At 47.1% G+C, this 22,936-nt stretch overlaps 2 long non-coding RNA genes across 2 annotated transcripts in view; one reads left to right on the top strand and one right to left on the bottom strand.

Moving 5' to 3' along the window:
* Positions 1 to 18,779, bottom strand: part of LOC310885478 — a 34,116-nt gene extending 15,337 nt beyond the window's left edge. The window contains exon 1 of the long non-coding RNA XR_014574834.1: positions 18,247 to 18,779. This is a non-coding gene — a long non-coding RNA (uncharacterized lncRNA). The remainder of the gene's footprint in view (positions 1 to 18,246) is intronic.
* Positions 9,000 to 22,936, top strand: part of LOC310885479 — a 139,724-nt gene continuing 125,787 nt past the window's right edge. Inside the window, exon 1 of the long non-coding RNA XR_014574835.1 lies at positions 9,000 to 10,068. This is a non-coding gene — a long non-coding RNA (uncharacterized lncRNA). The remainder of the gene's footprint in view (positions 10,069 to 22,936) is intronic.

The following is a 22,936-nucleotide window of genomic DNA, read 5'->3' as shown; positions in this document are numbered from 1 at the left end:
AGTGGGTCGAATCCACATTCGTACGGTGAGAGTTTCTCTGAGTCGGGGTTTATTTGGGCGAGTCAGAAGTTTAATGCGGTTAGGGCGGCGCTTAGGATTGATGATAGGGCGAATATGAACATGAGTGCGTTCATTGCTCTCCTCTGGGTTTATACCAGATTCTAGAGATTGGAAGTCAATTGTAATTAATATACTAGAAGAGCAAGATCCTCATCAGTAGATGGTTATGTAGAGGAATAGTCAGATGACGTCTACGAAGTGTCAGTATCAGGCTGCTGCCTCGAATCCGAAGTGGTGGTCTGATGTAAAGTGGAACTTGATCAGTCGGAAGAGGCAGACGGTCAGGAAGGAGGATCCGATGATTACGTGGAGTCCGTGGAATCCAGTGGCAACGAAGAAGGTAGATCCGTAGACGCTATCGGCGATTGAGAATGGGGCTTCGTGGTATTCTATTGCTTGTAGGGCTGTGAAGTAGAATCCCAGGAGGATCGTTAGGGTTAGGGCGTGGATGGCGTGTTTTCGGTTTCCTTCTGTGATGCTGTGATGGGCTCACGTTACGGTAACGCCTGAGGCTAGTAGGATGGCTGTGTTTAGTAGGGGGACTTCTATCGGGTTGAGTGGTTTAATTCCTGTTGGGGGTCATTGGCCTCCTAGTTCTGGGGTTGGGGCCAGGCTCGAGTGGAAGAACGCTCAGAAGAACCCTAAGAAGAAGAATGCTTCGGATGTGATGAAAAGGATTATGCCATATCGTAGGCCTTTTTGGACTGTGGGAGTGTGATGGCCTTGGAAGGTGCTTTCTCGTACAATGTCTCGTCATCATTGGAGTATTACTAGGAGTATTGAGATGAGGCCTAGGGTTAGTAGTATGGATGAGTTGTAGTGGAATCACATGATTAATCCTGAGGTTGTGAGTAGGGCGGCGGCTGCCCCGAAGATTGGTCAAGGGCTTGGGTCAACTATGTGGTATGAGTGTGCTTGGTGTGCCATTAGATGTTTTCTTGTAAGTATAGGCTTAGAAGGAGCACGAAGACGTAGGCCTGGATTATGGCTACTGCTACTTCTAGGATGGTTAGGAGTAGTAGGATGATTATTGTTAGGATGGATACTGCAGGAAGGGTGGGTATTAATGCAATGGAGGCTGTAGAGATGAGTTGGATGAGTAAGTGTCCTGCTGTAAGGCTGGCTGTAAGGCGGACTCCGAGGGCTAGGGGGCGGATTAGTAGGCTGGTTGTTTCGATCAGGATTAGTGCGGGGATTAGGGGTGTAGGGGTACCTTCGGGTAATAGGTGGGCTAAAGAGGCTGATGGTTGGTTTCGTAGGCCTGTTAGTAGTGTGGCGAGCCATAGTGGGAAGGCTAGGGCTATGTTCATAGATAGTTGGGTGGTTGGGGTGAATGTATATGGAAGGAGGCCTAGAAGGTTGATTGTAAGAAGTATGATTATTAGGGATGTAAATATTATGGCTCATTTGTGGCCATTTTTGTTGAGTGGGACTATTAGTTGTTTTGTGATTAGGTGAAGGAGTCATGTTTGGATAGTAGAAAGGCGGTTGTTGATTCATCGGTTGTTTGGGGACGGGAATAGTAGGGCTGGGAAGAGTAGGGATAGTAGGATTAAGGGGATGCCAAATAGATTGGGGCTGGAAAATTGGTCAAAGAAGCTTAGGTTCATGGTCAGGATCATGGTGTGGGTTTGGTAGTGAGGGAGGTCTTATTTGATGGGGGGTTGGTTGTGGTGAAGGCTAGTAGTTTTGGTTGGATGAGGAGTGCTAGGGTTAATCAGGTTATAATTATGATTGAAAATCATGGTGCGGGGTTAAGCTGTGGCATATCATTAAGGAGGGGGAAGTCCCTCTTTGGCTAGCTTAAAAGGCTAGTGCTGTTGCATAGCTTCTTAATGATTAGGATGATGATAGAAGGGACGATCAGGCCTCGAAATGTGGGAGTGGGGTTGATTCTACTACAATGGGTATGTAGCTGTGATTAGCCCCGCAAATTTCTGAGCATTGTCCGTAAAAAATCCCAGGCCGGGTGGTAATGAATGAAGTTTGGTTTAGTCGGCCTGGGATTGCGTCTGTTTTAACTCCGAGCGTTGGGACTGCTCAGGAGTGGAGTACGTCTCCTGCAGTAATGATCACGCGGATGGGGGATTCTATTGGGATAACTACGCGGTGGTCAACTTCTAGCAGTCGGAAGTGGCCGTTGGGTAAGTCTGGGGTGGGCACTATGTAGGAGTCGAATGATAGGTCTTTGAAGTCTGTGTATTCGTAGCTTCAGTATCATTGGTGGCCGATGGCTTTTAGGGTGAGGTCTGGTTCGTCGATTTCGTCCATTATGTAGAGGATTTGTAGGGATGGGAGGGCGAGGAGTACCAGGACGATAGCAGGTAGGATTGTCCAGATCAGCTCTACTTCTTGGGCGTCTACAGCATTGGACGAGAGTTTTTCTGTTAGTATGTGGGCTAAAAGGTAGAGAACTAGGCTGCAGATAGCTAGGGCAACGATTAGGGCGTGGTCGTGGAATTCAACGAGTTCTTCTGTGATGGGTGATGAGGCGTCTTGGAATCCTAGTTGGGAGTGGTTGGCCACATGAGATGTACAGGATTTTTACCTGTGATTTAGTCTTGACAAGGCTATGTAATTGGTTTACTAACGTCTCATAAGAAAGAAGCATGAGCGGTTAATGCAGTTGGCTTGAAACCAGCATGTGAGGGTTCGATTCCTTCCTTTCTTGTACTTGGACGAAGGCCGGTTCCTCGAAAGTATGGTATGGGGGAGGGCAGCCGTGGATTCATTCAACGTTTGTGGTAGTTAGTTCTGGTTGTAGGACTTTTCGTTTGGCCGGAAAGGCTTCTCAGATGATGAATATTAGTATGATTACGGCTACTATTGAGATTAGGGAGCCGATGGAGGAAATGGTGTTTCATAGTGTGTAGGCGTCGGGATAGTCCGAGTATCGTCGGGGTATTCCTGCTAGGCCTAGGAAGTGCTGGGGGAAGAACGTTAGGTTTACTCCTGTAAATATTACCCCGAAGTGGGCTTTTGCTCATGTTTGGTGTAGGGTAAACCCAGTGAGTAGTGGGAATCAGTGAGTAAATCCTGCTAGAGGCCATCCTAGTATAGGTAGAAGGTAAGTAAGGCCAATTTGGGGCTGTAAACTAGGATGATGGCGATTCAGCCTAAGTGGGAGATGGACGAGAAGGCTAGGATTTTGCGTGTTTGTGTTTGGTTCAGTCCTATTCAGCCTCCTAGTGCTGTTGAGGCTAGGGCCATGGCGGTGAGTAGAGCTGGGTCGAGGGATTTGGATGTTAGTAGGAGCAGGGTTAGTGGGGGGAATTTTATGAGGGTCGAGAGTAGCAGGGCTGTTATTAGTGGCGATCCTTGTAGTACTTCTGGGAATCAGAAGTGAAATGGCACTAGGCCCAGTTTAATAGCGATTGCTGCTGTCAGTAGTAGACAGGAGGTTGGGTGGTTTATTTGTGTGATGTCTCATTGGCCGGTGACTCAGGCATTGGTTATGCTAGAGAATAGGACCAGGGCGGAAGCAGCTGCTTGGGTTAGGAAGTATTTCGTTGCGGCTTCTACTGCTCGTGGGTGGTGGGATTTGGCAATTAGGGGAATGATGGCTAGTGCGTTGATCTCCAGTCCTGTCCAGGCCAGAACTCAGTGGTTGCTGGAAATTGTGATTGTGGTGCCCAAGATGAGGCTGAAGGTTATGATTGGGGTCGCGTAAGGGTTCATTAGTAGAGGAGGGGGTTAAACCATCATTTTCGGGGTATGGGCCCGATAGCTTGATTAGCTGACTCTACTAGAAAATAATATAAGGGAAGTATGGAGAATTTTGATTTCTCTTGTGTGGGTTCAATTCCTACTTTTCTAAGGTCAACAGGAAATGAGAGGGCTGTTATACCTCTATGTTCACTTTATCATAGTGACCCTTTGTAGTTCAGGCACATTTCCTTATGTAAGGAGGTAGGCCTGCATAGCAGATAGGTATGCTGATGTGTCAGAGGCACAGAGCTAGTGTGAGGGGTAGGAAGTTTTTTCATAGTAGGTGCATTAGTTGGTCATATCGGAATCGTGGGTATGAAGCTCGGACCCATAAGAAACCAGAAGATAGTAGGAGGACTTTTGTGGCTAGGATGACGGGGAATAGTTCTGTGGGTGGCCCTAGGGCGCTTGGGTTTAGGAATATGATGGCTGTAAGTGTATTTATTAGCATAATGTTCGCATATTCAGCTAGGAAGAATAAGGCGAAGGGTCCTGCGGCGTATTCAACGTTAAACCCTGAGACTAGCTCAGATTCACCCTCTGTGAGGTCAAAAGGAGCTCGGTTTGTCTCTGCTAGGGTGGATACGTATCATATTATTGCTAGGGGTCATGAGGAGAAAATGAAGTATAGAGGCTCCTGTGCGACGGCAAAGGAGCTGAGTGTGTAGCTTCCGCTTAGTATGATTATTGATAGCAGGATTATGGCCAGTGTCACTTCGTATGAAATGGTCTGTGCTACTGCCCGTAGGGCTCCGATTAGTGCGTATTTTGAGTTCGAGGCTCAGCCTGATCATAGGACTGAGTAGACGGCTAGGCTTGACATGGCTATTAGGAAGAGAACTCCGAGGTTTAGATCTGCTAGGGGAAATGGGAGTGGTAGTGGTGCTCAAGTGGTGAGGGCTAGGACAAGGGCTAGTATTGGTATCAGAATGAATAGAAGTGGGGAAGAGGTAGAGGGTCGGATGGGCTCTTTGGTAAATAGTTTCAGTCCGTCCGCAAATGGTTGAAGTAGGCCAAAAGGCCCGACAACGTTAGGGCCTTTGCGGGATTGTATGTAGCTTAGGATTTTCCGTTCTACTAGGGTTAGGAAGGCTACGGCAATCAGGATTGGGATGATGTATAGGAGGGATATAATGAGGCAGCTTAGTGTTGTTATTTGAATCATGGGTGAAGCTAGGGAGAGGATTTGAACCTCTGGGGAAAGGGCTTAAGCCTTCTGCACTTGCCGGGCTCTGCCACTCTAGCTGGTCCTTTTCTAGGATTGAAAGTGGTGGGGGAAGGCCCTCTTCACGGTTTAGTTGGTTTCACTGCTTAGAGGGGGGGGGCGTGCTTGTGGTATTGGCCCCACTTTCCCGGTCCTTTCGTACTGGGGAGAGTGTGTCATAGATAGAAACCGACCTGGATTGCTCCGGTCTGAACTCAGATCACGTAGGACTGTTAATCGTTGAACAAACGAACCCTTAATAGCGGCTGCACCATTAGGATGTCCTGATCCAACATCGAGGTCGTAAACCCCCCTGTCGATATGGGCTCTTGAGGGGGATTGCGCTGTTATCCCTGGGGTAGCTTGGTCCATTAATCAATTATATTGGGTCTGGTCACTGTTAGCACTTTGAGGGGTAGCTCTAGGTAAAGAGGTATGGTCTTGTTTTTGGAGGATTTGTTCTCCTCCAAGGTCGCCCCAACCGAAAAATATCGACCAGGCTCTGCGATGGTAGTGGCCCCAGTGGGGTTGATTGAGGATTCGCGGTGGTCGTTGATTTTTAAGTTCCACAGGGTCTTCTCGTCTTATGTTCACATCCCCGCTTTTGCACGGGGAGATCAATTTCACTGATTATCTGTGAGAGACAGTTAAGACCTCGTTTAGCCATTCATACAAGTCTCGATTTATGGGACAATTGATTGCGCTACCTTTGCACGGTTAGGATACCGCGGCCGTTAAACCTAAGTCACCGGGCAGGCATCACCTTCAATACTTGTTTAATTTGCTGAAGGCTATGTTTTTGGTAAACAGTCGGGCCTTATTAATTTGCCGAGTTCCTTTCACAGATTTTAATCGCTCTTATAGGCGCTCCTGAGTCGGGTTAACAGGGTTAGTTAATACGTGGTCTTGTAGGGGTTTTTGTATCTGTCTAGGTCTGTTAATAATGTTTCTATGTAAGCTTGCGCCGTTAGAGGGGTGTGGCCCTGAGTTACTTATTTTAGCATTAATTCTCCTATATTCATAGGTTGACCTGTTTGTGATAAGGGAATCATCTTATTTTGGTATTTTTAGGTGGTGGAGCTTTGACGCACTCTTTTTTGATGGCTGCTTTAGGGCCCACGGTAGGATCAGTAGTAAGAATTATCCGCTAGTCGAGGTTGTGTCCTTTTTTAATGGAGCTGTCCCTCCATTAAATAGCTCTTAATCATCTCATTAGGGTTCAGGATGTCCGGTAGGGAGGATTAAGGGGGAACTTAGATTCGTTTCACAGGTAACCAGCTATCACCCAGCTCGGTTGGCTTTTCACCTCTACTGACAAGTCATCCCACTCTTTTGCAACAGAGACGGGTTCGCTCTCTTTAACTGCTTGAAAGTAGCTCGCTTGGGTTTCGGGGGGGCAAACTTTAGTTCACTTTGCTTGGTTGTTCTCGCTAAACCATGATGCAAAAGGTACAAGGGTTGATCTTTGCTGTCTGTCGCTTTGATTGTTTCACTGCTATTTCATCTTTCCCTTACGGTACTGGGGTCTCTATCGCGTCTAAGTGTCTTTTCTATCGCCTATACTAAGACTGTAAAATGCTTTAGTTTAATTAGTTTAGTAAATTCTTTAGTTTTGGTGTACTATTTGTGTGGTTGAGCTAGAGGGGGGGCTTCAAGACGATCCGGTCTAGTAGATATCTTTCAGGTGTAAGCTGAGTGCTTTGGTGTTATAGCTACATCTTGATATTCTAAGTACACCTTCCGGTACACTTACCTTGTTACGACTTACCTCATCTTCAGCGTATTTATGGTATTAGTTATGTGGGATGTGGCTTTTGAGGAGGGTGACGGGCGGTATGTACGTGCCCCAGGGCCGGCTTAAAGTAGGCTCTATTGTCCCACTTTACTGCTAAATCCGCCTTCCAGAAGTGGTTTCACGCTTCTTTCCGTGTGCCCTATGAATAGGGAATGTAGCCCATTTCTTCCACTCCATAGGCTATACCTTGACCTGTCTTATTAGCGGGGTGCTATTGTGTCCACTGTTGTGCTCTCATTCGAGGTGGGCTGGCGACGGCGGTATGTAGGCTGTGTTGGCAAGGGGTGGTTGGGTTAATCGGGGATTATCGATTGTAGAACAGGCTCCTCTAGGTGGGTTTGGGGCACCGCCAAGTCCTTAGAGTTTTAAGCGTTTGTGCTCGTAGTTCTCTGGCGGATACTTCGGTAAAGTAAGTATCAAGATTTAGGGCCAGGCATAGTGGGGTATCTAATCCCAGTTTGGGCCCTGGCTTTCGTGGGTTTAAATCAGTCGTTAGTTCCTAAGATCATCTTAATGGTGTGTTTAGGTGCATCTTGGGCTTATGACAGCTCAGTTGCATTTTGATCTTAGTTAGCTAGGATAGGCATTTTACCACTCTTTACGCCGTGTCAATAGGACGGTTGATTTGGGTTTCTTGTATGACCGCGGTGGCTGGCACAAGATTTACCAACCCTTGAAGTTAGGCTGTTGCTATAACTAAGTCAAGTTTGCACTCATTGCTTAATGTTAATTACTGCTGAATACCCGTGGGGGCGTGGCTTAGCGAGGCGTCTTGGGCTACTACTTGGGTGTGCCTGATACCCGCTCCTCAAGGCCTGTATGGGGGTAGGTGGTCGAGGGCGTTTACACTGGGGCGCGGATACTTGCATGTATATATTTAGCAAAAACCAACCGTAAGGTTAGGACTAAGTCTTTTGTCCGCAGGCATGTTTTATGCCATCTTGGCAACTTCAGTGCCATGCTTTGTGTTAAGCTATGTGGACGGGGGTGTGGTTAGCTGATAGTTGAGTGGTGAGTGAGAGTGAAGTATATGAAATTATTGCTTGTGTTTACTATTTTTAGTACTGGAGTTTCTCTAATAAGTTTAAGTTATTTTGTATGTGTTTGTGTGTATATATACATCGTTCCGATGATGTCATGGAAGGGATGATTAATGGAGTTTTAGAGGTAGTTTGCTGGGATTGGGCGATGAAGGTTTATGCTACATGGTGGTTAGCGAAAGTTTACTGGTTTAGTTTGTGAAGCGCAGGGGTTGCGCTTAATGATTTGTTGTTTTGTGCTATGTCCAACGAGCATTCATCCAATAGCCCCATTTAACCCGGAGGGTGGAGGTAACATTAACTGAATGTGGTCAAAGTGCATCAGTGTCAGGATGATTCCCCATATACGCCAACCGTCTCATCGAGGGACCCTTGAAATATAGGATAGGCCGTGAGGCAGGTGTGTCCAGGCTTAGATTGTGGGACCCCCGAGATCACTGGGAATAGCCACCTGTGAGGTAACCCCGGAAAAAATAAGAGGAACCAGAGGCGCCAAAAAGCTGGAACATGCCGCGATTACGCATTGAGAAGGTGAAAGTACTCACAGATGCCACTTTGAAGGGCAAGGAGGGGTGAGTGAACCCAATGGATGGCCCTGACCGAGGAACCAGAGGCGCAAAAATGTGAGGAGGGCGAGGGGTTTAGGGGGAACGTATGGGCCTGAAGCTAGTCATACCGGACATTATGTGCAACGGGTTGCTGATTTCACGTGAGGAGTACGATTAATAAATCCGTCTGATACGAACTGCATGAGATATGTGGTGGAGAGTTGTTGTTGGAGCATGTCCTGTGAGCATTCATTAAAATGGGGTCTTGTTATGCGCTTGAGTGGAGTTGTATTGGGTGTTGTGGGGTATGGTCCTAGAACATTCATGCCGGGTGGTTTGGTAGGAGTGTGTTTAAGGGTTTAATGGCCGTGTACATGTATGGGTTTAGCACCTGCTTATAAGATAGTCCGTATATAATGTATATTACTGGTACTATAGTATGTATGTATATGGGGTATATAAATTTATGCACGAATATGCATAACCAAATACCCCCGCCTCGGGGGGGGAGGGGGGGGGGGTTAAGCATAATGGCATAGATGGGGTAGAATTATTGGGGGCTTGCGGTTAGTTCCTGTAGTTGAGAACAATGGCGGCTTTTCGAGCCGCAGGCCTCGGGTAGTGTCCGGGCAGGAATAATGACTTATTTTATGTTTTTTTTAGGGATTTGCTTTGCGGTGGGTGTTTTGGGTGTGGCGTCGAATCCTTCGCCGTATTATGGGGTTGTTGGTTTGGTGTTAGCGTCTGTGGCGGGGTGCGGGTGGTTGCTGGGCCTTGGGGTTTCGTTCGTGGCTTTAGTGCTGTTTATGGTGTATTTGGGGGGTATGCTGGTGGTGTTTGTTTATTCAGTAGCTTTAGCAGCGGAGCCTTTCCCTGGGGCTTGGGGGGATTGACGGGTGATTGGATGTGCAGTAGCGTTTGTGGCAATTGTTTTTGGGGGGTTGGTGTTTGGGGGGTTTATGGGGGCTTGGAAGTTCGGGGTTTCTACTGTGAATAATGTTGGGGTGTTTGTTGTTCGGTCGGATTTTAGTGGAGTTTCCATGTTTTATTCACATGGGGCAGGGATGTTTTTAGTGGCGGGTTGGGGGCTGTTGTTGACTTTGTTTGTTGTATTGGAGCTTGTGCGGGGGTTGTCGCGGGGTGCTATTCGGGCGGTTTAGGGGTTAGGGTCAGAGAATAGTTTATTGAAAATGCCAGCTTTGGGAGCTGGAGATAAAGGTTTGAGTCCTTTTTTTCTGAGTTTGGGGTACTCTAAGAAGTGGTAAGTCTTCAATCTTTGGTTTACAAGACCAATGTTTTTATAAACTATTAGAGTATTTAGCAGTTGAGTATTTTGTTTTCTAGGGCGCTTGCGGCGGGGAGGAGAAATAGGAGGATAGTGAAGTAGGCGATTGAAGCGAGTTGGCCGATGATGATGAATGGGTGTTCGACGGGTTGGCTTCCTACTCATGTTAGGACGAGGAGGTCGGCGACTAGTACTCAGAATAGGAGCTGGGAGAGTGGTCGGAATGTTATTGCTCGTTGTTTTGATTTGTGCAGGAATGGGATTAGGAATAGGATCAGTACGGAGGCGGCCAGTGCTAATACGCCTCCTAGTTTATTTGGGATTGAACGTAGGATGGCGTAGGCGAATAGGAAGTATCATTCTGGCTTGATGTGTGGTGGGGTTACTAGTGGGTTTGCTGGGGTGAAGTTTTCTGGGTCTCCCAGGAGGTTAACCGCTCATGCTTCTTTCTTATGAGACGTTAGTAAACCAATTACATAGCCTTGTCAAGACTAAATCACAGGTAAAAATCCTGTACATCTCATGTGGCCAACCACTCCCAACTAGGATTCCAAGACGCCTCATCACCCATCATAGAAGAACTCGTTGAATTCCACGACCACGCCCTAATCGTTGCCCTAGCTATCTGCAGCCTAGTTCTCTACCTTTTAGCCCACATACTAACAGAAAAACTCTCGTCCAATGCTGTAGACGCCCAAGAAGTAGAGCTGATCTGGACAATCCTACCTGCTATCGTCCTGGTACTCCTCGCCCTCCCATCCCTACAAATCCTCTACATAATGGACGAAATCGACGAACCAGACCTCACCCTAAAAGCCATCGGCCACCAATGATACTGAAGCTACGAATACACAGACTTCAAAGACCTATCATTCGACTCCTACATAGTGCCCACCCCAGACTTACCCAACGGCCACTTCCGACTGCTAGAAGTTGACCACCGCGTAGTTATCCCAATAGAATCCCCCATCCGCGTGATCATTACTGCAGGAGACGTACTCCACTCCTGAGCAGTCCCAACGCTCGGAGTTAAAACAGACGCAATCCCAGGCCGACTAAACCAAACTTCATTCATTACCACCCGGCCTGGGATTTTTTACGGACAATGCTCAGAAATTTGCGGGGCTAATCACAGCTACATACCCATTGTAGTAGAATCAACCCCACTCCCACATTTCGAGGCCTGATCGTCCCTTCTATCATCATCCTAATCATTAAGAAGCTATGCAACAGCACTAGCCTTTTAAGCTAGCCAAAGAGGGACTTCCCCCTCCTTAATGATATGCCACAGCTTAACCCCGCACCATGATTTTCAATCATAATTATAACCTGATTAACCCTAGCACTCCTCATCCAACCAAAACTACTAGCCTTCACCACAACCAACCCCCCATCAAATAAGACCTCCCTCACTACCAAACCCACACCATGATCCTGACCATGAACCTAAGCTTCTTTGACCAATTTTCCAGCCCCAATCTATTTGGCATCCCCTTAATCCTACTATCCCTACTCTTCCCAGCCCTACTATTCCCGTCCCCAAACAACCGATGAATCAACAACCGCCTTTCTACTATCCAAACATGACTCCTTCACCTAATCACAAAACAACTAATAGTCCCACTCAACAAAAATGGCCACAAATGAGCCATAATATTTACATCCCTAATAATCATACTTCTTACAATCAACCTTCTAGGCCTCCTTCCATATACATTCACCCCAACCACCCAACTATCTATGAACATAGCCCTAGCCTTCCCACTATGGCTCGCCACACTACTAACAGGCATGTTTAACCATGTACGTGCCCCAGGGCCGGCTTAAAGTAGGCTCTATTGTCCCACTTTACTGCTAAATCCGCCTTCCAGAAGTGGTTTCACGCTTCTTTCCGTGTGCCCTATGAATAGGGAATGTAGCCCATTTCTTCCACTCCATAGGCTATACCTTGACCTGTCTTATTAGCCGGGTGCTATTGTGTCCACTGTTGTGCTCTCATTCGAGGTGGGCTGGCGACGGCGGTATGTAGGCTGTGTTGGCAAGGGGTGGTTGGGTTAATCGGGGATTATCGATTGTAGAACAGGCTCCTCTAGGTGGGTTTGGGGCACCGCCAAGTCCTTAGAGTTTTAAGCGTTTGTGCTCGTAGTTCTCTGGCGGATACTTCGGTAAAGTAAGTATCAAGATTTAGGGCCAGGCATAGTGGGGTATCTAATCCCAGTTTGGGCCCTGGCTTTCGTGGGTTTAAATCAGTCGTTAGTTCCTAAGATCATCTTAATGGTGTGTTTAGGTGCATCTTGGGCTTATGACAGCTCAGTTGCATTTTGATCTTAGTTAGCTAGGATAGGCATTTTACCACTCTTTACGCCGTGTCAATAGGACGGTTGATTTGGGTTTCTTGTATGAGCGCGGTGGCTGGCACAAGATTTACCAACCCTTGAAGTTAGGCTGTTGCTATAACTAAGTCAAGTTTGCACTCATTGCTTAATGTTAATTACTGCTGAATACCCGTGGGGGCGTGGCTTAGCGAGGCGTCTTGGGCTACTACTTGGGTGTGCCTGATACCCGCTCCTCAAGGTCTGTATGGGGGTAGGTGGTCGAGGGCGTTTACACTGGGGCGCGGATACTTGCATGTATATATTTAGCAAAAACCAACCGTAAGGTTAGGACTAAGTCTTTTGTCCGCAGGCATGTTTTATGCCATCTTGGCAACTTCAGTGCCATGCTTTGTGTTAAGCTATGTGGACGGGGGTGTGGTTAGCTGATAGTTGAGTGGTGAGTGAGAGTGAAGTATATGAAATTATTGCTTGTGTTTACTATTTTTAGTACTGGAGTTTCTCTAATAAGTTTAAGTTATTTTGTATGTGTTTGTGTGTATATATACATCGTTCCGATGATGTCATGGAAGGGATGATTAATGGAGTTTTAGAGGTAGTTTGCTGGGATTGGGCGATGAAGGTTTATGCTACATGGTGGTTAGCGAAAGTTTACTGGTTTAGTTTGTGAAGCGCAGGGGTTGCGCTTAATGATTTGTTGTTTTGTGCTATGTCCAACGAGCATTCATCCAATAGCCCCATTTAACCCGGAGGGTGGAGGTAACATTAACTGAATGTGGTCAAAGTGCATCAGTGTCAGGATGATTCCCCATATACGCCAACCGTCTCATCGAGGGACCCTTGAAATATAGGATAGGCCGTGAGGCAGGTGTGTCCAGGCTTAGATTGTGGGACCCCCGAGATCACTGGGAATAGCCACCTGTGAGGTAACCCCGGAAAAAATAAGAGGAACCAGAGGCGCCAAAAAGCTGGAACATGCCGCGATTACGCATTGAGAAGGTGAAAGTACTCACAGATGCCACTTTGAAGGGCAAGGAGGGGTGAGTGAACCCAATGGATGGCCCTGACCGAGGAACCAGAGGCGCAAAAATGTGAGGAGGGCGAGGGGTTTAGGGGGAACGTATGGGCCTGAAGCTAGTCATACCGGACATTATGTGCAACGGGTTGCTGATTTCACGTGAGGAGTACGATTAATAAATCCGTCTGATACGAACTGCATGAGATATGTGGTGGAGAGTTGTTGTTGGAGCATGTCCTGTGAGCATTCATTAAAATGGGGTCTTGTTATGCGCTTGAGTGGAGTTGTATTGGGTGTTGTGGGGTATGGTCCTAGAACATTCATGCCGGGTGGTTTGGTAGGAGTGTGTTTAAGGGTTTAATGGCCGTGTACATGTATGGGTTTAGCACCTGCTTATAAGATAGTCCGTATATAATGTATATTACTGGTACTATAGTATGTATGTATATGGGGTATATAAATTTATGCACGAATATGCATAACCAAATACCCCCGCCTCGGGGGGGGAGGGGGGGAGGGTTAAGCATAATGGCATAGATGGGGTAGAATTATTGGGGGCTTGCGGTTAGTTCCTGTAGTTGAGAACAATGGCGGCTTTTCGAGCCGCAGGCCTCGGGTAGTGTCCGGGCAGGAATAATGACTTATTTTATGTTTTTTTTAGGGATTTGCTTTGCGGTGGGTGTTTTGGGTGTGGCGTCGAATCCTTCGCCGTATTATGGGGTTGTTGGTTTGGTGTTAGCGTCTGTGGCGGGGTGCGGGTGGTTGCTGGGCCTTGGGGTTTCGTTCGTGGCTTTAGTGCTGTTTATGGTGTATTTGGGGGGTATGCTGGTGGTGTTTGTTTATTCAGTAGCTTTAGCAGCGGAGCCTTTCCCTGGGGCTTGGGGGGATTGACGGGTGATTGGATGTGCAGTAGCGTTTGTGGCAATTGTTTTTGGGGGGTTGGTGTTTGGGGGGTTTATGGGGGCTTGGAAGTTCGGGGTTTCTACTGTGAATAATGTTGGGGTGTTTGTTGTTCGGTCGGATTTTAGTGGAGTTTCCATGTTTTATTCACATGGGGCAGGGATGTTTTTAGTGGCGGGTTGGGGGCTGTTGTTGACTTTGTTTGTTGTATTGGAGCTTGTGCGGGGGTTGTCGCGGGGTGCTATTCGGGCGGTTTAGGGGTTAGGGTCAGAGAATAGTTTATTGAAAATGCCAGCTTTGGGAGCTGGAGATAAAGGTTTGAGTCCTTTTTTTCTGAGTTTGGGGTACTCTAAGAAGTGGTAAGTCTTCAATCTTTGGTTTACAAGACCAATGTTTTTATAAACTATTAGAGTATTTAGCAGTTGAGTATTTTGTTTTCTAGGGCGCTTGCGGCGGGGAGGAGAAATAGGGGGATAGTGAAGTAGGCGATTGAAGCGAGTTGGCCGATGATGATGAATGGGTGTTCGACGGGTTGGCTTCCTACTCATGTTAGGACGAGGAGGTCGGCGACTAGTACTCAGAATAGGAGCTGGGAGAGTGGTCGGAATGTTATTGCTCGTTGTTTTGATTTGTGCAGGAATGGGATTAGGAATAGGATCAGTACGGAGGCGGCCAGTGCTAATACGCCTCCTAGTTTATTTGGGATTGAACGTAGGATGGCGTAGGCGAATAGGAAGTATCATTCTGGCTTGATGTGTGGTGGGGTTACTAGTGGGTTTGCTGGGGTGAAGTTTTCTGGGTCTCCCAGGAGGTTAACCGCTCATGCTTCTTTCTTATGAGACGTTAGTAAACCAATTACATAGCCTTGTCAAGACTAAATCACAGGTAAAAATCCTGTACATCTCATGTGGCCAACCACTCCCAACTAGGATTCCAAGACGCCTCATCACCCATCATAGAAGAACTCGTTGAATTCCACGACCACGCCCTAATCGTTGCCCTAGCTATCTGCAGCCTAGTTCTCTACCTTTTAGCCCACATACTAACAGAAAAACTCTCGTCCAATGCTGTAGACGCCCAAGAAGTAGAGCTGATCTGGACAATCCTACCTGCTATCGTCCTGGTACTCCTCGCCCTCCCATCCCTACAAATCCTCTACATAATGGACGAAATCGACGAACCAGACCTCACCCTAAAAGCCATCGGCCACCAATGATACTGAAGCTACGAATACACAGACTTCAAAGACCTATCATTCGACTCCTACATAGTGCCCACCCCAGACTTACCCAACGGCCACTTCCGACTGCTAGAAGTTGACCACCGCGTAGTTATCCCAATAGAATCCCCCATCCGCATGATCATTACTGCAGGAGACGTACTCCACTCCTGAGCAGTCCCAACGCTCGGAGTTAAAACAGACGCAATCCCAGGCCGACTAAACCAAACTTCATTCATTACCACCCGGCCTGGGATTTTTTACGGACAATGCTCAGAAATTTGCGGGGCTAATCACAGCTACATACCCATTGTAGTAGAATCAACCCCACTCCCACATTTCGAGGCCTGATCGTCCCTTCTATCATCATCCTAATCATTAAGAAGCTATGCAACAGCACTAGCCTTTTAAGCTAGCCAAAGAGGGACTTCCCCCTCCTTAATGATATGCCACAGCTTAACCCCGCACCATGATTTTCAATCATAATTATAACCTGATTAACCCTAGCACTCCTCATCCAACCAAAACTACTAGCCTTCACCACAACCAACCCCCCATCAAATAAGACCTCCCTCACTACCAAACCCACACCATGATCCTGACCATGAACCTAAGCTTCTTTGACCAATTTTCCAGCCCCAATCTATTTGGCATCCCCTTAATCCTACTATCCCTACTCTTCCCAGCCCTACTATTCCCGTCCCCAAACAACCGATGAATCAACAACCGCCTTTCTACTATCCAAACATGACTCCTTCACCTAATCACAAAACAACTAATAGTCCCACTCAACAAAAATGGCCACAAATGAGCCATAATATTTACATCCCTAATAATCATACTTCTTACAATCAACCTTCTAGGCCTCCTTCCATATACATTCACCCCAACCACCCAACTATCTATGAACATAGCCCTAGCCTTCCCACTATGGCTCGCCACACTACTAACAGGCATGTTTAACCATGTACGTGCCCCAGGGCCGGCTTAAAGTAGGCTCTATTGTCCCACTTTACTGCTAAATCCGCCTTCCAGAAGTGGTTTCACGCTTCTTTCCGTGTGCCCTATGAATAGGGAATGTAGCCCATTTCTTCCACTCCATAGGCTATACCTTGACCTGTCTTATTAGCGGGGTGCTATTGTGTCCACTGTTGTGCTCTCATTCGAGGTGGGCTGGCGACGGCGGTATGTAGGCTGTGTTGGCAAGGGGTGGTTGGGTTAATCGGGGATTATCGATTGTAGAACAGGCTCCTCTAGGTGGGTTTGGGGCACCGCCAAGTCCTTAGAGTTTTAAGCGTTTGTGCTCGTAGTTCTCTGGCGGATACTTCGGTAAAGTAAGTATCAAGATTTAGGGCCAGGCATAGTGGGGTATCTAATCCCAGTTTGGGCCCTGGCTTTCGTGGGTTTAAATCAGTCGTTAGTTCCTAAGATCATCTTAATGGTGTGTTTAGGTGCATCTTGGGCTTATGACAGCTCAGTTGCATTTTGATCTTAGTTAGCTAGGATAGGCATTTTACCACTCTTTACGCCGTGTCAATAGGACGGTTGATTTGGGTTTCTTGTATGACCGCGGTGGCTGGCACAAGATTTACCAACCCTTGAAGTTAGGCTGTTGCTATAACTAAGTCAAGTTTGCACTCATTGCTTAATGTTAATTACTGCTGAATACCCGTGGGGGCGTGGCTTAGCGAGGCGTCTTGGGCTACTACTTGGGTGTGCCTGATACCCGCTCCTCAAGGCCTGTATGGGGGTAGGTGGTCGAGGGCGTTTACACTGGGGCGCGGATACTTGCATGTATATATTTAGCAAAAACCAACCGTAAGGTTAGGACTAAGTCTTTTGTCCGCAGGCATGTTTTATGCCATCTTGGCAACTTCAGTGCCATGCTTTGTGTTAAGCTATGTGGACGGGGGTGTGGTTAGCTGATAGTTGAGTGGTGAGTGAGAGTGAAGTATATGAAATTATTGCTTGTGTTTACTATTTTTAGTACTGGAGTTTCTCTAAGTCCTAGGACTAGGAGGAAATGGTGTTTCATAGTGTGTAGGCGTCGGGATAGTCCGAGTATCGTCGGGGTATTCCTGCTAGGCCTAGGAAGTGCTGGGGGAAGAACGTTAGGTTTACTCCTGTAAATATTACCCCGAAGTGGGCTTTTGCTCATGTTTGGTGTAGGGTAAACCCAGTGAGTAGTGGGAATCAGTGAGTAAATCCTGCTAGAATGGCAAAGACGGCGCCTATGGATAGGACGTAGTGGAAGTGGGCAACTACGTAGTACGTGTCGTGCAGGGCGATGTCTAGGGAAGAGTTTGCAAGAACGATTCCTGTTAATCCTCCGATGGTAAATAGGAAGATAAATCCTAGAGCTCATAGTATTGGGGGGGTCTCATTTGATTGTTCCTCCGTGCAGGGTGGCTAGTCAGCTAAATACTTTGATTCCGGTAGGGATGGCAATGATTATAGTGGCTGATGTAAAGTAGGCTCGGGTATCAACGTCTATTCCTACTGTAAACATGTGGTGAGCTCAGACGATGAATCCTAGGAAGCCGATGGATAGTATGGCTCAGACTATTCCCATGTAGCCGAAGGGCTCCTTTTTGCCTGAGTAGTACGTGACTACGTGTGAGATGATTCCGAACCCCGGTAGGATCAGAATATAGACTTCTGGGTGTCCGAAGAATCAGAATAGGTGTTGGTACAGGATTGGGTCTCCTCCTCCAGCGGGGTCGAAGAATGTGGTGTTTAGGTTTCGATCAGTTAGTAATATTGTAATACCGGCGGCGAGTACGGGGAGTGATAGAAGGAGTAGGATGGCGGTAATTAGTACGGATCAGACAAATAGTGGGGTTTGGTATTGTGAGAGTGCGGGGGGTTTTATGTTGATGGCTGTGGTGATAAAGTTGATGGCCCCAAGGATGGAGGAGATACCGGCTAAGTGGAGTGAGAAGATAGCCAGGTCTACTGAAGCTCCGGCGTGGGCAAGGTCACCTGCTAGGGGAGGGTAGACAGTTCAGCCTGTGCCGGCGCCAGCTTCTACAGTGGATGAGGCTAGTAGGAGGAGGAATGATGGGGGGAGGAGTCAAAAGCTTATGTTGTTTATTCGCGGGAATGCTATGTCGGGGGCACCGATTATGAGGGGGACTAATCAGTTGCCGAATCCTCCGATCATGATGGGTATGACTATAAAGAAGCTTATTACAAAGGCGTGAGCGGTAACGATTACATTGTAAATTTGGTCGTCGCCTAGGAGAGTTCCTGGTTGTCCTAGTTCTGCGCGGATTAATAGGCTGAGTGCGGTGCCGACTATTCCTGCTCATGCCCCGAAGATGAGGTACAGGGTGCCAATATCCTTATGGTTAGTGGAAAATAGTCATCGGTTGATGAAGGTGACGGGTAAGATGGCTGAGTGTTGAAGCGTTAGGCTGTAGTCCTTTTTACAGAGGTTTAATTCCTCTTCTTATCGGCTCTGTAGTGAAATTCATGTTGAGTTGCAAGCTCATCGATGCGCACTAGGGTGCGTCAGGGTCTTTGTAGGCAGAAGCCAATTGGTTTAGGCATTTAGCTGTTAACTAGAGTTTTGTGGGATCGAAGCCCATCTGTCTAGGGAGGCTTTAGCTTAATTAAAGCGTCTGACTTGCATTCAGAAGATACAGGTTAATATTCTGTAAGTCTTAATGTGCAGAAACTAAGAGGGTTTAACTCTTATTTAAGGCTTTGAAGGCCTTCGGTTTGGGGTGTTATCCTAAGTTTCTAGACAATGGCATGTATTATTGGGGACAGGGGAAGTAAGAGGATTGATAGTGAGGCAAGGACCGCAGTAGGTGTGCTTGGGGCTTTGCTAGTGTATCATTGTTTTATGTGGTTAGAGGAGTTGGGGGGAAGGGTAATTGTTGAGTGGTATGCGAGGCGTAGGTAGAAGAAGAGGCTGAGCAGTGATAGCATGGCAATTGCCATGGCTGCTGGTGTTATTTCCTGTTTAGTTAGTTCTTGGATGATAAGTCACTTTGGTATAAAGCCTGTTAATGGGGGGAGGCCTGCTAGGGATAAAAGTACTAGTATTAGGGTGGCATTTAGCACTGGGGTTTTTGTTCATGAGGTTGTGATCATGGATAGGTTAAGGGCTTTGATTTTGTTAAGGGCTAGGAATACGGCTGATGTTATGATTGTGTATAGGTAGAAGGTAAGTAAGGCCAATTTGGGGCTGTAAACTAGGATGATGGCGATTCAGCCTAAGTGGGAGATGGACGAGAAGGCTAGGATTTTGCGTGTTTGTGTTTGGTTCAGTCCTATTCAGCCTCCTAGTGCTGTTGAGGCTAGGGCCATGGCGGTGAGTAGAGCTGGGTCGAGGGATTTGGATGTTAGTAGGAGCAGGGTTAGTGGGGGGAATTTTATGAGGGTCGAGAGTAGCAGGGCTGTTATTAGTGGCGATCCTTGTAGTACTTCTGGGAATCAGAAGTGAAATGGCACTAGGCCCAGTTTAATAGCGATTGCTGCTGTCAGTAGTAGACAGGAGGTTGGGTGGTTTATTTGTGTGATGTCTCATTGGCCAGTGACTCAGGCATTGGTTATGCTAGAGAATAGGACCAGGGCGGAAGCAGCTGCTTGGGTTAGGAAGTATTTCGTTGCGGCTTCTACTGCTCGTGGGTGGTGGGATTTGGCAATTAGGGGAATGATGGCTAGTGCGTTGATCTCCAGTCCTGTCCAGGCCAGAACTCAGTGGTTGCTGGAAATTGTGATTGTGGTGCCCAAGATGAGGCTGAAGGTTATGATTGGGGTCGCGTAAGGGTTCATTAGTAGAGGAGGGGGTTAAACCATCATTTTCGGGGTATGGGCCCGATAGCTTGATTAGCTGACTCTACTAGAAAATAATATAAGGGAAGTATGGAGAATTTTGATTTCTCTTGTGTGGGTTCAATTCCTACTTTTCTAAGGTCAACAGGAAATGAGAGGGCTGTTATACCTCTATGTTCACTTTATCATAGTGACCCTTTGTAGTTCAGGCACATTTCCTTATGTAAGGAGGTAGGCCTGCATAGCAGATAGGTATGCTGATGTGTCAGAGGCACAGAGCTAGTGTGAGGGGTAGGAAGTTTTTTCATAGTAGGTGCATTAGTTGGTCATATCGGAATCGTGGGTATGAAGCTCGGACCCATAAGAAACCAGAAGATAGTAGGAGGACTTTTGTGGCTAGGATGACGGGGAATAGTTCTGTGGGTGGCCCTAGGGCGCTTGGGTTTAGGAATATGATGGCTGTAAGTGTATTTATTAGCATAATGTTCGCATATTCAGCTAGGAAGAATAAGGCGAAGGGTCCTGCGGCGTATTCAACGTTAAACCCTGAGACTAGCTCAGATTCACCCTCTGTGAGGTCAAAAGGAGCTCGGTTTGTCTCTGCTAGGGTGGATACGTATCATATTATTGCTAGGGGTCATGAGGAGAAAATGAAGTATAGAGGCTCCTGTGCGACGGCAAAGGAGCTGAGTGTGTAGCTTCCGCTTAGTATGATTATTGATAGCAGGATTATGGCCAGTGTCACTTCGTATGAAATGGTCTGTGCTACTGCCCGTAGGGCTCCGATTAGTGCGTATTTTGAGTTCGAGGCTCAGCCTGATCATAGGACTGAGTAGACGGCTAGGCTTGACATGGCTATTAGGAAGAGAACTCCGAGGTTTAGATCTGCTAGGGGAAATGGGAGTGGTAGTGGTGCTCAAGTGGTGAGGGCTAGGACAAGGGCTAGTATTGGTATCAGAATGAATAGAAGTGGGGAAGAGGTAGAGGGTCGGATGGGCTCTTTGGTAAATAGTTTCAGTCCGTCCGCAAATGGTTGAAGTAGGCCAAAAGGCCCGACAACGTTAGGGCCTTTGCGGGATTGTATGTAGCTTAGGATTTTCCGTTCTACTAGGGTTAGGAAGGCTACGGCAATCAGGATTGGGATGATGTATAGGAGGGATATAATGAGGCAGCTTAGTGTTGTTATTTGAATCATGGGTGAAGCTAGGGAGAGGATTTGAACCTCTGGGGAAAGGGCTTAAGCCTTCTGCACTTGCCGGGCTCTGCCACTCTAGCTGGTCCTTTTCTAGGATTGAAAGTGGTGGGGGAAGGCCCTCTTCACGGTTTAGTTGGTTTCACTGCTTAGAGGGGGGGGGCGTGCTTGTGGTATTGGCCCCACTTTCCCGGTCCTTTCGTACTGGGGAGAGTGTGTCATAGATAGAAACCGACCTGGATTGCTCCGGTCTGAACTCAGATCACGTAGGACTGTTAATCGTTGAACAAACGAACCCTTAATAGCGGCTGCACCATTAGGATGTCCTGATCCAACATCGAGGTCGTAAACCCCCCTGTCGATATGGGCTCTTGAGGGGGATTGCGCTGTTATCCCTGGGGTAGCTTGGTCCATTAATCAATTATATTGGGTCTGGTCACTGTTAGCACTTTGAGGGGTAGCTCTAGGTAAAGAGGTATGGTCTTGTTTTTGGAGGATTTGTTCTCCTCCAAGGTCGCCCCAACCGAAAAATATCGACCAGGCTCTGCGATGGTAGTGGCCCCAGTGGGGTTGATTGAGGATTCGCGGTGGTCGTTGATTTTTAAGTTCCACAGGGTCTTCTCGTCTTATGTTCACATCCCCGCTTTTGCACGGGGAGATCAATTTCACTGATTATCTGTGAGAGACAGTTAAGACCTCGTTTAGCCATTCATACAAGTCTCGATTTATGGGACAATTGATTGCGCTACCTTTGCACGGTTAGGATACCGCGGCCGTTAAACCTAAGTCACCGGGCAGGCATCACCTTCAATACTTGTTTAATTTGCTGAAGGCTATGTTTTTGGTAAACAGTCGGGCCTTATTAATTTGCCGAGTTCCTTTCACAGATTTTAATCGCTCTTATAGGCGCTCCTGAGTCGGGTTAACAGGGTTAGTTAATACGTGGTCTTGTAGGGGTTTTTGTATCTGTCTAGGTCTGTTAATAATGTTTCTATGTAAGCTTGCGCCGTTAGAGGGGTGTGGCCCTGAGTTACTTATTTTAGCATTAATTCTCCTATATTCATAGGTTGACCTGTTTGTGATAAGGGAATCATCTTATTTTGGTATTTTTAGGTGGTGGAGCTTTGACGCACTCTTTTTTGATGGCTGCTTTAGGGCCCACGGTAGGATCAGTAGTAAGAATTATCCGCTAGTCGAGGTTGTGTCCTTTTTTAATGGAGCTGTCCCTCCATTAAATAGCTCTTAATCATCTCATTAGGGTTCAGGATGTCCGGTAGGGAGGATTAAGGGGGAACTTAGATTCGTTTCACAGGTAACCAGCTATCACCCAGCTCGGTTGGCTTTTCACCTCTACTGACAAGTCATCCCACTCTTTTGCAACAGAGACGGGTTCGCTCTCTTTAACTGCTTGAAAGTAGCTCGCTTGGGTTTCGGGGGGGCAAACTTTAGTTCACTTTGCTTGGTTGTTCTCGCTAAACCATGATGCAAAAGGTACAAGGGTTGATCTTTGCTGTCTGTCGCTTTGATTGTTTCACTGCTATTTCATCTTTCCCTTACGGTACTGGGGTCTCTATCGCGTCTAAGTGTCTTTTCTATCGCCTATACTAAGACTGTAAAATGCTTTAGTTTAATTAGTTTAGTAAATTCTTTAGTTTTGGTGTACTATTTGTGTGGTTGAGCTAGAGGGCGGGCTTCAAGACGATCCGGTCTAGTAGATATCTTTCAGGTGTAAGCTGAACTGGAGGGGAGGTGTAAGCTGGACTGACTGCACTGCATCCCCAGTGGTGCCAGTGCACTCTCTGGACTCACTGCACTGCATCCCCATTGGTGCCAGTGTACTCTCTGGACT

This window comes from Anser anser, assembly GCF_964211835.1.
Source record: "Anser anser genome assembly, chromosome: 23".
Lineage (NCBI taxonomy): Eukaryota > Metazoa > Chordata > Aves > Anseriformes > Anatidae > Anser > Anser anser.
This window is presented reverse-complemented; position numbering and strand designations above follow the sequence as displayed.